Below are 13346 nucleotides of genomic sequence, written 5' to 3' on the forward strand. Positions count from 1 at the left end.
ATGGATCTGGTGAGGAAGTGCTGAGCTTCTGGTTCTGTCACAGAATCGGCTGCGGCAACCCCGACTTAAAACTTTTATGTTTCTCTCGCCGATGGCATCAATAATTCAGCCGGGTTAAAAATAACGACAACACTTCCATGCATCTATTTGAAGACAGGAAGTAGGAGGGGTTTAGAATGTGTGGTGTAATTTAATCCTTTTTTTTTTTTTTAGTTTATGGAGTACTCCATATAGTTCAAAGTACATCTGCGCTTAACGCACTGCTTACACTAACGACATGATGGCCGCTACTGTAGTTTGCAAATCTTATGCAGTCAGTGTTGCCAATCAGCTAATTGGTAACTGTATTTAGCGACTTTTCTCAACCCATCTGGCGACTATTTTTCAAAAAAAGTGACTCGCAACTTTAATTCCGTGAAGAAACAGACAACATGAGTGGAATCATTTTCACATCGATTTGCCAATATCAAGAAAGGAGCCCGGTGGAAGGAAATCACTGAATCAAAAGTGCAGAATGTCATTGTCATTTCCTTTTTCTACAAGTGAAGGAGAGAAAAAAAAAATCTGATTTTTTGTGGAAAAACAAAATCGTAGATTTAATCTTTAAGGCTGTATCGGCCAGCCGTAACTCTTTGTTTATCTTTTATGACATTTATTTATGTGTTCAATCTGAAAAGCAATAATGAAAGGTTTATTTGTGGCGGTTAATGACAGTGTGACATGTGTTTGCTATAAAACCGCAAAGCAAACACAATGTGGCGGCGCTGGCAGCGGGTGTGTGCGGTATGCGCCGTCGTGTCAAGGCATTCGTTCAGAAAAAAAAAAACTGGATGACAAGCAGGGCGACGTTCCCGAGTGCGGAATGTTGTCTGCTGATGATGATCATTCAGCTACAATAGTCCATAGTTTATTTAAGCAAAACCTAGCATTACATCTGCTGTTTACACGAACTGCATGAGAAACCCGGAACTAGCAGGTGAATCTCTGCTAAATTGTAATAATGTTAGTGAAAAGTTTGAAGATGTTCCTCAGAATCAAAACCAATGGAAAACAAATACCCAAAATAAGGTTTTTCGATAGAGTTGATGGCATTCTGACAGAGGAAGAGGCAACTAAATGCGAACAAAGGACTTGTATAGTTCAAGTGCGAGCTGTGATGAGCTCAAGTTGCAGCAGCAGACGTTGATGCTGTTAAGTTAAAAAAATAAATAAAAAAAAATACATATTCAAAGTTGGTGATGTGATGCCCCTTACTGGTTTGGAGTAGTTCAAAATATGTCTTTAAATCAGAGGTGGGCAAACTATGGTCTGTGGGGCATTCTTGAATCTGGCCTACCGAGCATTTACATTGTTAAGAGTGCCGTAATATTTGTTTAGCTAAATTCCGAAATATGGTTAGTTAAAATTTATTTGTTCTTTTTTTTAATTAATGTATTTATTGGTAAATTAATGTATTTTTATTATTTTTATTTATTTAAATAATAAAATTGTATTTATTTAAATAATATAATACAAGGGCGGCATGGTGGAAAACTGGTCAGCTCATCTGCCTCACAGTTCAGAGGTTGTGCATTCAAATTTGAGCTCCTGCCTTCCTGCGTGGAGTTTGCATGTTCTACCCGTGTCTGCGTGGGTTTTCTTCGTGTACTCTTGTTTCTTCCCACATTCCAAAAACATGCATGGTAGGTTAAGACTCTAAATTGTCCTTACGTGTGAATGTGACCGTGAATAGTGGTTCGTCTATATGTGCCTGTGATTGGGTGGCGACCAGTTGGGATCGGCTCCAGCACACCCGCGACCCTAGTGGGCCTAATTTACATGAACATTTATTGTTTTAATTAGTTTAGAAAATAATTGGTTGGTTAATTAGAATTAAATGATCAATTATATTGTTTCAATAAAGAATTGGTTAATTTATTGTTTTAAACAAAATAAAATAGTGCATAAACAATGCTTGTAAGGTATTTTTAACATTTTTTAAAATGAGAATCAATTATTGATTCTCATTTTAACTATTTTCATCCACACAAAAACTTTTTTTTTTTATACCTCATCTACAAATAAAGAGGCCCATTTTGTCTGGCAGCTTTAAATGCTTCAACAATGACGACGCGTCCTGATGTTCGCCTAGCTTTACCCCATCAAGCAGGTGTGTTGCAAGCATGCAGCATCACTGAAGATCTCTAAGGATGCTCTCGCTCTCTTTCTTTGTCTGAAGGCAACTCAGCATGTTTGACGATATAAAGGGAAAGGAGGATCCTGTGCATTTTTCAAAGTGCCAACTGTCCTCGGGCTCCTTTCAGCTCCTCCAGGTCTGCGTGGACTCGTTACTGCGAGCTCCCAATAAAGCAGCGAGCGCCGTTTAAAGCAGGGAGATATTTATGGCACTCCCCGCAAGGCCTCTCCGCCTCGTTACGACCCACATTCCTCATTCCTCGATGTTATCAGGAACAGGACAACAGAGGTGGAGGATTCAAGTCCCATGACTTGACTCAAGTCAGACTGAGGTTACCAATTTTGGGACTTTGACTTGCTTGGCTAAGACAAAGGACTTTTTGAGGGTCTCAACTTGACACAGTAACTAGGGACTTGCTTGAAACTTGAAGGTCAAGATTTGAGACCTACTCATGCAGATATGTCACTTAATCCCACCTTTGCAGGACAGAAGCCAGAACAGTAATTGCAATCATCCAGACATGCCAAACGTACTCATACCTTGTACGTAAGTAGAAGTACAGATACTGAATTTTTAAAAAGACTGGTAAAAGTAGAAGAACTGATTAAACGCCTGTACTTCTGTAAAAGTAACGAGAGAAAAAAGAGGACGTGGTCTGAAATGACTTACGGTAAGTATAAAAGTAAAAAAGTTACAATATTTTTTTTTTACTGTCAATTATATAAATCCTTGTTTTGATAACTGAGCAAAATTTTAATAGTTTCCTTGTTTTATTAACTTAAATAGTGCTCCTAATGAGGAGGGAAAAAATTACGTCACATGTTGTTTAAGCGACAGCCTAGCGCTGGCTCGACCTTTGCTAACGTGAACTAAATAACAACAAACAAAAATGCTATATTAGCTAACAATAAGAACTAAACTAACCAACTTGCTGGTGATTGTGTTAGTGAGGCTTTTTGTTCTGTTTCCCTGTAAATCCCCTTCCCGTTCTTACCTTTTAACATGCTTTCTTTCACTGCGCGACTACACAGCCTTGTTTATGTTCACAATTGATACCGCAAACCCAAAATGCCCGCCTCATCCCACAATGCAACATGGTTCCCAAAGCATACAGTACAGTATGCAAAAATGTGAAGATGCTGCTCGCGAACACCTCATTTTCTTCATAATGAAGTGTGTTCTGACTTATCTGATGACAGTATTTACTGTAGCTATAACCACACACAAATAAAAATTAGGTAAATGTAACTTTGTTCTGGGGCTGAAATGGATTAAGTGCATTTCCATTCATCGCAACGGGAAACATTACCTCGGTTTACAAACGTTTTGGTTCGCAAACGCAGTCACGAACGGATTAATCAGTTTTCAAATGTAGGGAGCAAAGCTTGACATTAAGTTTTTGCTCACTAGCTACTGTAGCTAGTGGTTACCCGGAGTTACAAACCGCTCATCATTTTCACTAGCCACAATACAAATAAATTTGTCAATTGAGGTGGGGTGGGGGTTCTGCGTCATCACTTCCTTCATCTCATCAGGTTTCTTCTTCTTTGTTTTCTTTCGACGTCAACAAAAGACTTGACAAATGGACCAATAAGCAAACACTGTGTGAAGGCAGTGCTCTGGGAGTCGTAGTCTCGTACGTTCACATTGCAATTGGTTTGTTGTACAGATGCCGTTTGGAAAAAAACTGCAAATAAAATATTCATATATAGCATTCAACCCGCCGAATTGGTTAGTGGGAGTCGCGGTGTTACCCGCCACTGCTGAAACTCACCCGCATTTGGTGGGTTGGCGGGTGTTAATGTCTAGCCCTAGTAGGGAGTAAAAGTAAAAAGTCATCAGAAAAATAAATCCTCAAGTAATTTACAAATTTCTGAATTAAGAACAGTAACCCAGTATTTGTGCTTGGTTACTTCTCTCCACTGCAATCATCTGACAAAGCGTGCGAGCATATTAGCATCTTGGCATGCTAGCCCTTTAAAGCATCCCGGATAGATGCCAGTTTGGATGCAGCAGGAGGGAGAATGTAATCCTTCTGCGGGGACTATTGGGGGGCTTTTTGAACAGTGTCTGATGTCTTTTTGAAAATGTCAGCTGCGCTTTCATTAGGCTTCGTGTCCGGAGGGATGCCCGAGGCCTTCTGAGGCGAAACATACTCCCAACCACATCCTCCCCTACCCGGCTGCATCCTCTCACTCTCACTCGTAAAGACGACGCCTCGGGATCTGCTGCAGCTGCTGCGCAGTGAAGCACAAACACCACGAAGCAGAGGTGTCTTTCCGTAATTGGAAGATGAACGCCATACAAGGATGCTATTAACTGTTGTAAACAAGTACAATGAGGGAAACGTGGTTCCCCCTTTGCAGCTAAAACGGGTGGGCAAATTATTGCCCATAGACCACTGAGCAGTCTTTTTTCTCCTAAAATGGCTTAAATAATATGTATTTATTCTTTTGTTTCATTTATATAGCTAAAAAAATAATAAAATAACAATAATATTTAAATAATGTTTGTTTCTATTACATAATTGGTTAGTTCATTATAATTCAATTAATCATAAATAATAACCAAATGAGAATTATTTTATTCATAAAATGAAGTATTTTACACTTTTTGCGTGCACCTTTTGACTTTTTTTGTTTTATTGATGTAGTATCTAATGTAAAGAATATGTTCATAGCTTTAGTGTAAATACTACAATTAAAAATGTTTAATTTACATGTAAACATTTTTATTTTACTAATATTTTAACATATTTGAATAAATAATGTTATTTCATTAGAATTAAGCCAAAATAATACAGATGAGAATGATTACATATGCAAGGTTCACGTTCGATGTGCGTCCCGCGTCTGAGACGCACAAACATGATCAGGGACGCATAAAGCATGGTGAATCTGCATCCACAGACGCACAGCATTGCTTACCTACATATGTGTGTGTGTTGCTAAAGTGCTGCAGCAAATCATTATCCACTAAATGTACGAGTCCTGTCTTGGTGCTAGACAATCAGAAGAAAGGTAGGGCAGGTTATCGTTCCATAAATACAATGGACACGAGACTTTTTTTCCAGATTCGATCAATTTTCATGCTGGCGGAACAGCTTTGGCTCCGTAGATGTAAACAACCGGGACATTTTAGGAGAAGTTAACTATCCGAGTGCTGGAGCGCACTCCCGCCACTCTCACTGAGTAGACAGAGCGACCGGAGCGTCAGGCAGGACGAGATGTTTACAAGCAGAACTGATACATTCAATATGGCGGACGCACTGACGTATCCCTGCCAATGGCCAACACGCTTATTCGTAAATTCATAGAAAATAGAGCGTGCACTCTCAGTGCGCAGTGAGAGCCTCAGATTAAATTTCCAAATGTACCCAGAAATCGATCTCTCTTTCTTTTAAATATTGCTGGATTTTTAAAAAATTTTTAAAGTATAGGATTAAAGTTGTATTTTTTAGAGTAAAGTCATAAAGAAGAAAATAAATCATAGTTCATGGCATTAAAGTCATTTTTTTAAGTGATAATTTCACGATTAAAAAATAAATCATAATATTGACAGATTAAAGTCAGATTTTTCTTTAGAATGAAGAATAAATAACATTTCATTGGAGAAAAATTATTAAAAAATAAATGATAATAGTTTAAAATTAAAGTTAATTTTTTATCATAGATGTAATTTTGCGATTAAAAAAATAATACATTACAGGATTAAAGTCATTAATTTTTCAGAATAAATTCATAAATTTACAAGGAAATAATTTATGGGATTTAAGTCTTTTTAATATAAAGTTGTCATTTTACTACTGAAAGAAATCATAATTTGTAGAATTAAAGTCTGATTTTACTTTAGAATGAAGTCGTATTCCATGAAAAATGCTACATTTCTTTGGAGAGAAAAGTTATAACTTTCAAACATTAAAGTCAGTAGTTTATAGAATAAAGTGATCATTTCAAAAGAAAAAAGTCATTATTGGGGAAGATGCCACAACCGTTGCCGTGGAAACACCCAAATGAGGTCACACGGTGGAGCGTTGTGTGGCGCTCGCGTGTCACTCGGCAAACGCTGCCCTGATTCTCCAACAGCGGACCACCCATCAAGCCCATCAATCCATTCAATTTCAATAGGACTTATTCGCAATTTAAAGTGCCCTGCGATTGGCTGGCGACCAGTTCAGGGTGTACCCCGCCTCTCGCCCGAAGATAGCTGGGATAGGCGCCAGCATGCCCGCGAGCCTAGTGAGGATAAGCCCATCCATCCATCCATCCATCCATTTCTACCGCTTATCCGAGGTCGGGTCGCAGGGGCAGTAGCTTTAGCAGGGACGCCCAGACTTCCCTCTCCCCAGCCACTTCATCCAGCTCTTCCGGGGGGATCCCGAGGCGTTCCCAGGCCAGCCGAAAGACGTAGTCTCTCCACCATGTCCTGGGTCGTCCCCGGGGTCTCCTTCCAGTCGGACGTGCCCAGAGCACCTCACCAGGGAGGCCCCCGGGAGGCATCCGAATCAGATGCCCCAGCCACCTCATCTGGCTCCTCTCGATGTGGAGGAGCAGCGGCTCTACTCTGAGATCCTCCCGGATGACCGAGCTCCTCGCCCTAGCTCTAAGGGAGAGCCCGGACGCCCTGTGGAGGAAACTCATTTCGGCGTGAGGATAAGCGGTATAAAAAAATGGATGGATGGATGGATTGATAATTAAACCCAGTTGACTTTGGTATATCCCCTGGACTGGTCACTAGCCAATCACAGACATATATAGAAAGAACAATGGACTTGTTGCCAGTCAATGTCAGGGCACAACTAGACAAACAAGCAATGTGTTTGAATTCAGATGATTTGCTGTATGCAAACAATCCTGAATAAAACAGAACGTTCCAGAAGCGGTCCTGGGTCTCATCAAGCACCTGTAGCGTTACTAATGTGCCGCACCCTGCCTGTGATGTCACTTCCTGTCCTGTCTGTGTTCTCAGCGAGCAGGAGTGTGGCTACAGCTGGGTGCGTGTTCCCGCAAACACAGCTGCAAGAGCATCAGACAGTCGACATTCTTGTGCTTTTGGGGGAGGAAGAAAACACGTCAAAGTCTTCAGTGACGTCCAAATGAACCACAAGTGACTCACTGAGGCCAAAAGACCTTTTTGCCATGACGTCACACATACTTTCTGGAGGCCAAAGTTCATGCCTTCTCATAGTAAACAAACCATTTCCAGTGCACGTCACAGTGGACAAATGTTCGTAATACGTGACTCAAAAAGGTTGTGCGTTTAATGTGGATGTCTCTGATGGGATTACACGTGGAGGACAAACAGTGGGAGCTGATCCTCCTCCTCAATAAGCAGCATGACCATAGTACACTAAATTCGGTTCTGCGGGTCAGGAGTCGCCACAGAGCACAAATGTTTCTCACCAGTGTCCTACAGAAGGATAGACACACATGCAGGTTATTTGGTCATGACAGGGTTAAAAAAATAAATAATAATATATATATTTTTTAAATAATTATCATTTAAAAGAAAATCAATTAATGTTCATTTTAATTGTATTAATTGTGATCAATAAAATGACAAATTCAATTGTTTGTTTACTCTTATTTTTGTATTGCAAATCATAAGTCATGCTGATTTTTAAAGTTATTTTTAATCAATTTAATTATAATTATTTGATAAATTAATAAATGTGATTTTTTTTACTAATATTGTTGTAAATCCTAATTCATGCTATTTTCTAAAGTTACTATTTATAATTGATTTATTTCTAACAATATTTACAAAACAACATTTAATCATTTAAAATGTAGATTTGTTTATTTCCCTATTTTCACAGTGTAAATCATAATCTGTGCTCATTTCAAATTTTTTTATTAATGATTAATTTAATTATTCTTTGAACAAGTGTTTTATGAAATAACTGTAAATTTCTTTATTTTACTGTTTTAAATTTATGTAAAAAATATTTTAGTAATGGAAGTAAATATATATATTTTATAATTGTATTTTAACTAATTAACCAATTATTTTACTAAATAACATTAATAAAAATGTATTTTAACCATATTTTTTCATTGTTATTTGTAATAAATCAACAAATTATGAGATTAATAAATAAAAACAAATTTTGGTTCAAAACAGCTAAATTAATGCAACAAATATTACAGGACTCTAGATAAAGTAAATGCTTGGTGGGCTGTATTAAAGAACATATTTTGCCCACTCCTAATCTAAAGTACGTTTACTCACCATGAATACTAATTACACTGGAAATAAAAGTTATTCAGGCGGCACGGTGGCCGACTGGTTAGAGCGTCAGCCTCACAGTTCTGAGGACCCGGGTTCAATCCCTGGCCCCACCTGTGTGGAGTTTGCATGTTCTCCCCGTGCCTGCGTGGGTTTTCTCCGGGTACTCCGGTTTCCTCCCACATCCCAAAAACATGCATTAATTGGAGACTCTAAATTGCCCGTAGGCATGACTGTGAGTGCGAATGGTTGTTTGTTCGTATGTGCCCTGCGATTGGCTGGCAACCAGTTCAGGGTGTACCCCGCCTCCTGCCCGATGATAGCTGGGATAGGCTCCAGCACCCCCGCGACCCTAGTGAGGAGAAGCGGCTCAGAAAATGGATGGATGGATGGATGGATAAAAGTTATTCAATTATCAGCTGGTAAGGTTAATGCTGGGATACATGTGCACACACGTCAGATTTGACAAATTACTTCATTTTCTTTTCATGAGCAGCAGAGGCAGAGAAAAAAAAATACATTTGCATAATTTAGATTTGGCTTTTACGAAGTCATTTGTAACTATCAGAAATAATCTTTCAAAAACTCAACAGTTTTTTCTTACGTGTTTTAAAGAAAAATAGCACCGTGTTGTTTAAGAACATAATAAAAGAGAATGTAAAGAAAGAAAGAGGTTTTATAAAGTGTAATTACTATGCCTACTGTAGTGTTTGTGTGTTTGTTGGATCCGTTTCTTTAAGGGCGTGGCCTAGAGCGTGAGGTCAGGAGCTGGAGTCAGAGTCACTCCTTGCAAGCGTTCTTACTTTATTCTGTTTATCCCGTTTGCAAAAGGACTGAAAGAGCATCGGCGACTGCGGCTCTCCTTGCCCACATGGGAGGGCATTTTCATACCTGAATTACTTTTTTGTCTCTTCACTCAAGCGGCAACGTATCTGAAGATCGCTCGAAACAAACATTTAAAAAATAAAAAACAAATCCGCTCATCACTCGAAAAACATTAGTCGGGGACTCGTAAGTCACCTCGAGAAACTCGAGAAAAAAATACAAAGAGCAGTGGACTGTGTACAGAACCCTGAGGGACGCCACACTTTGACAAATGAAGTGTATGTTGTAAAAGAAAAATCCACAATCAATGTGATTAAATAATAAAATCCAGGACAAGGAAAATCAAATTAAAATAGGTTGTTTTGCTCATGTCGTGAGTAGTAGAACCGCTGAGTAGATTAAAGTTTGCCGCTGAGGGCTGGGAGGCCGCCCGAGAGATCCTGCTGCACAGGGAGCATCCCATAATACCCCCCACCCCCCTTCTTGCTGCTGTCGCCAAGTCAAATAAAGCCAAAGCAGTCACGACTTCCAATGACTATGTAATGTTTCTAATGAACCTAACATTCTAACACGCTAACATGTTATTTTTGAAATGTTGGGAAAAAATATACCTCGCAAGCAAGGTGAGAACAAACAAACTCATAAAGGAGAGCCGGAACAGAGACTCAAAATGGATGGACAGTCACGACTTCTCGGGCAGACTCAATCAGGAGGTCGCAATGTGAAGAATCCATCCATCCATCCATTTTCTGAGCCGCTTCTCCTCACGAGGGTCGTGGGCGTGCTGGGGACAATCCCAGCTATCATCGGGCAAGAGGCGGGGTACACCCTCAACTGGTTGCCAGCCAATCGCAGGGCACACACAAACAAACAACCATTCGCACTCACATTCACATTCACACCTTGGGAACTTTGCCCACGATATGGATAATAGAATATAACTAATAATATTGATAGTAATATATTAGAAGAATGATATAATATAATAGGCAACACAAAATGCTAATTTGTGGCCTCGAAATACTCCACCATTACTGGCATCCATGATGTTGAAGTATTAAATGTGGAATATCTCCTGAACAAAATTAATCAAGTGAAACAAAATTTTTCCATAAAGTGTTTGATACAAAAGAGCAAATGATTTTAAAATATATATATATGGACAGATGAAAAAAATAGATCTTTTTAGCAATGCACACAAAACTGTATGTTTAAGCCTTTAAGGAAAAGAACACGGTGCCAACAGTCAAGCATGGTGGAGGATCCATAATGCTGTGGGGCTGCTTTTCTACATCTTGTACAGGAGGCCTTGACTTGAATGGTTGAAAAGGAAAAAAATGGACTGTTTTAAAATGTACCCGGCCTCTCACCCAAAGTCAGCTGGGATAGGCTCGAACACACCCGTGGACTCGAGTGAGGATAAGCGGTATAGAAGATGGATGGATGGAACCTTCTTGGACAGTTGACCCACCAACTCATCTCCACATGCCCTGCCTTGAAGCACCTTCTTCCTCTTTGCGGCGGCGTCACCATGGGAACCGTGAATGAAGAAGAAGAGGAAGCGTCATCCTCCCACTCTTAACATTCTCCATGCGTCGGCTTTACACTTTGTCGCTCAGTTACACAGTTTAGGCGGGATTAACGCTGCACGCTTGCTGATTTGGAGATGAGCTGAACTGCGTCTGAACCTCTGGCGACCCACATCTGGATGGGAGTACCGCCATTGTAGTACAATTTAGAAGAGGGAAAATACGGTTGTCCTTGCATCTTCTGCTGATCATGTCTTACAAAAGAGTCCCATTCCTAATGACGCTTTAAGGTCACAATCACCGAAAACCCGACTAGCTTCAAACCGGGCTGCGAAGGTCACACAGGAGATCGGGCAGCAGCAATCATCACTTTGAGCTTCGTCCTTCCGAACCTTGTCATATTGTCCATATATTTTTATTTAGTACTGCTTGCTTAAAACTAGATGAGGCCTGAAAGTAACCTTGGCCACTGGCAGCTGTGTGCTTGATTTTTTAAACAAACAGATTGGCCAGGTCATTTGCATTTGAGGTTAAAAAAAATAATAATAATGTGAATGTTAATAATGAATAATAATTAATAATTTAATTTAATACTAAAATAATTTACTAATGTCCAGTTGTAATTGTTTAAAAATAATTTAGGCTTAAAAAGACCAAACGTATATGTAAAATATTTAAAATTGTTTATTTTAAATAATACTAATAAATAAACCCATATATAATATTTATTTTTTTATATATTTATTCAAAATGTTCTTTTATACATTAAGATAATAAATTATTTTGACAAAAAAGAATCCATTATTACTTTAATTATTCATTATTGATAAAGTTATAATTAATTATCCAATATATTAATCAGATAAATTTTAACAAGTTAAATGTATATGTAAAATTTATTATTTACCACAAATCAGTAAGCCAATTATTTAATTAGATAAACAAATACAAAATAAATCAATAACAATTTTAGGGGGGAAAAGCGCTAATTTAATGCAACAAATATTAAAGGACTCTTGATAATGTAAATGCTTGTTGGGCTGGATTAAAAAACGTTGCGGGCCATATGTATACAGGACTTGCCTGGCCCTGTTCTAAACGCCGCTAATTGCGTCGCTTGCGAGGAGGCAAGCTACGAGTCATTAGCGGCACCTCACTGAGCTCCGTCTTCAGAATCAGAATCATCTTTATCCACACATTCACCAGCACAAAAATATGACAACATTGCTGCCATTTCTCAGTGAAGACTAAATGTGACGATGATGAGCTTCTTTGTCTCCCTAATATCTTTTTTTCATGGCTTGAATCTGCGCCTGTGTCTGCAGCCCGGCGGTCCCAGCTCACGTTTGAACAAACACGGAGCTCTTTGGTCGATGAGAGGCGACAAGTCGACCCACTTTCTCACTCTGTGGTCGAAGCGTGCGCGAGCAACCACCGGGCCTGCGCCAAGGCCAAACAATCATGGCAAATAGTGGTATATTATTTCCTGAGAGGCAAGAAACACAAACGGGAAGCGGTTGTATAATCGTAGATTGCGGTCGATAATGTTCCACTCCAGGCCTGCAGGGGGGCAGTGAATTACATGACAAAGTGGTCAACTGCCAAACAAGGGTAGAAGAAGTGTTATTTACGATGGACAGGTCAACAGTCAGTCAGCTATTTGAACCACTAGGCCCTATCCGAAAGCTGGCAGTGCCAAAGAACCAATCAAACACGGTCCATTCCACAAATTATGGTGGAAATTGGGCAAATGCAAAATCTCCTGTGGTAATAAATTTGTGATAAAAATGAAAGATTAAACCAGATTTGACACTATTGCAGGGGGCGCCATAGCGATCTCGCTACCAACTTGTGTCCATCCTGGTGTGCAACAACACAGGTTTTTCCACAAACTTTCTCTTGATCCACCTGAGGGTTTAGCCTTGCGAGGAGGAGAGAAGAAAAATAGAAGAGAAGAAAAAGAGACTACGCTGAACAAAAAAAAACATGTCAGATGTTTGCATACGTTGTGGATTTAAACAGGATTAATCACATCTCCTCTCATCAAGCGTGACGTGTCGTCGTGTTTAACCGGTACTGCTCCTAAATACTTGGACGCCCAGTACAAGTCTGGGATTAAAAAAGATTTTTGGGAACCAAGCACCAAAAGACAAAAAAAAAACAGCATTTTGTCAGTGGAAACCAATCTTAAAATTAAAAGTACAGGGAGAATACACTTTCACTTGATAATCTAGTCGGCCAGAGAGCAGACACAACGTCTGTCTTACATTTTTGTAAACATTGTTAATATTGAAAACGCTACAAAGATTCATGACCTCCTTAAAAGAAGCACCTGTGACACAAAGAGTGTCTTTATGGATTATTTTCCATCACAGAAAAAAATCCTTCGCCACAATTTCAAACACTCTCTGGACACTTCATTAGGTACACCATTTAAGGTGATCCAATAACATTAAAAGATGCTTATTTTTTAATGACACGATTATGTGGAAAGCTATTGATTAGGAATGCTATGCTTATTATTAGTTTGCAGTGATTGATAGATCGATAGATCCTGTACCTAATAAAGTGTCTTCATTGGTGATTGT

The 13346-nt window shown here is 39.2% G+C and overlaps 1 protein-coding gene across 7 annotated transcripts in view; it reads right to left on the reverse strand.

Annotated features, from left to right (window-relative positions):
* The window catches only part of arhgap44b (Rho GTPase activating protein 44b), a 39075-nt gene that overhangs the window by 25052 nt on the left and 677 nt on the right, over positions 1–13346 (reverse strand). The gene's annotated exons all lie outside the window — the stretch shown is intronic.

The sequence above is a fragment of the Phyllopteryx taeniolatus genome, chromosome 19 (genome assembly GCF_024500385.1).
Source record: "Phyllopteryx taeniolatus isolate TA_2022b chromosome 19, UOR_Ptae_1.2, whole genome shotgun sequence".
Lineage (NCBI taxonomy): Eukaryota > Metazoa > Chordata > Actinopteri > Syngnathiformes > Syngnathidae > Phyllopteryx > Phyllopteryx taeniolatus.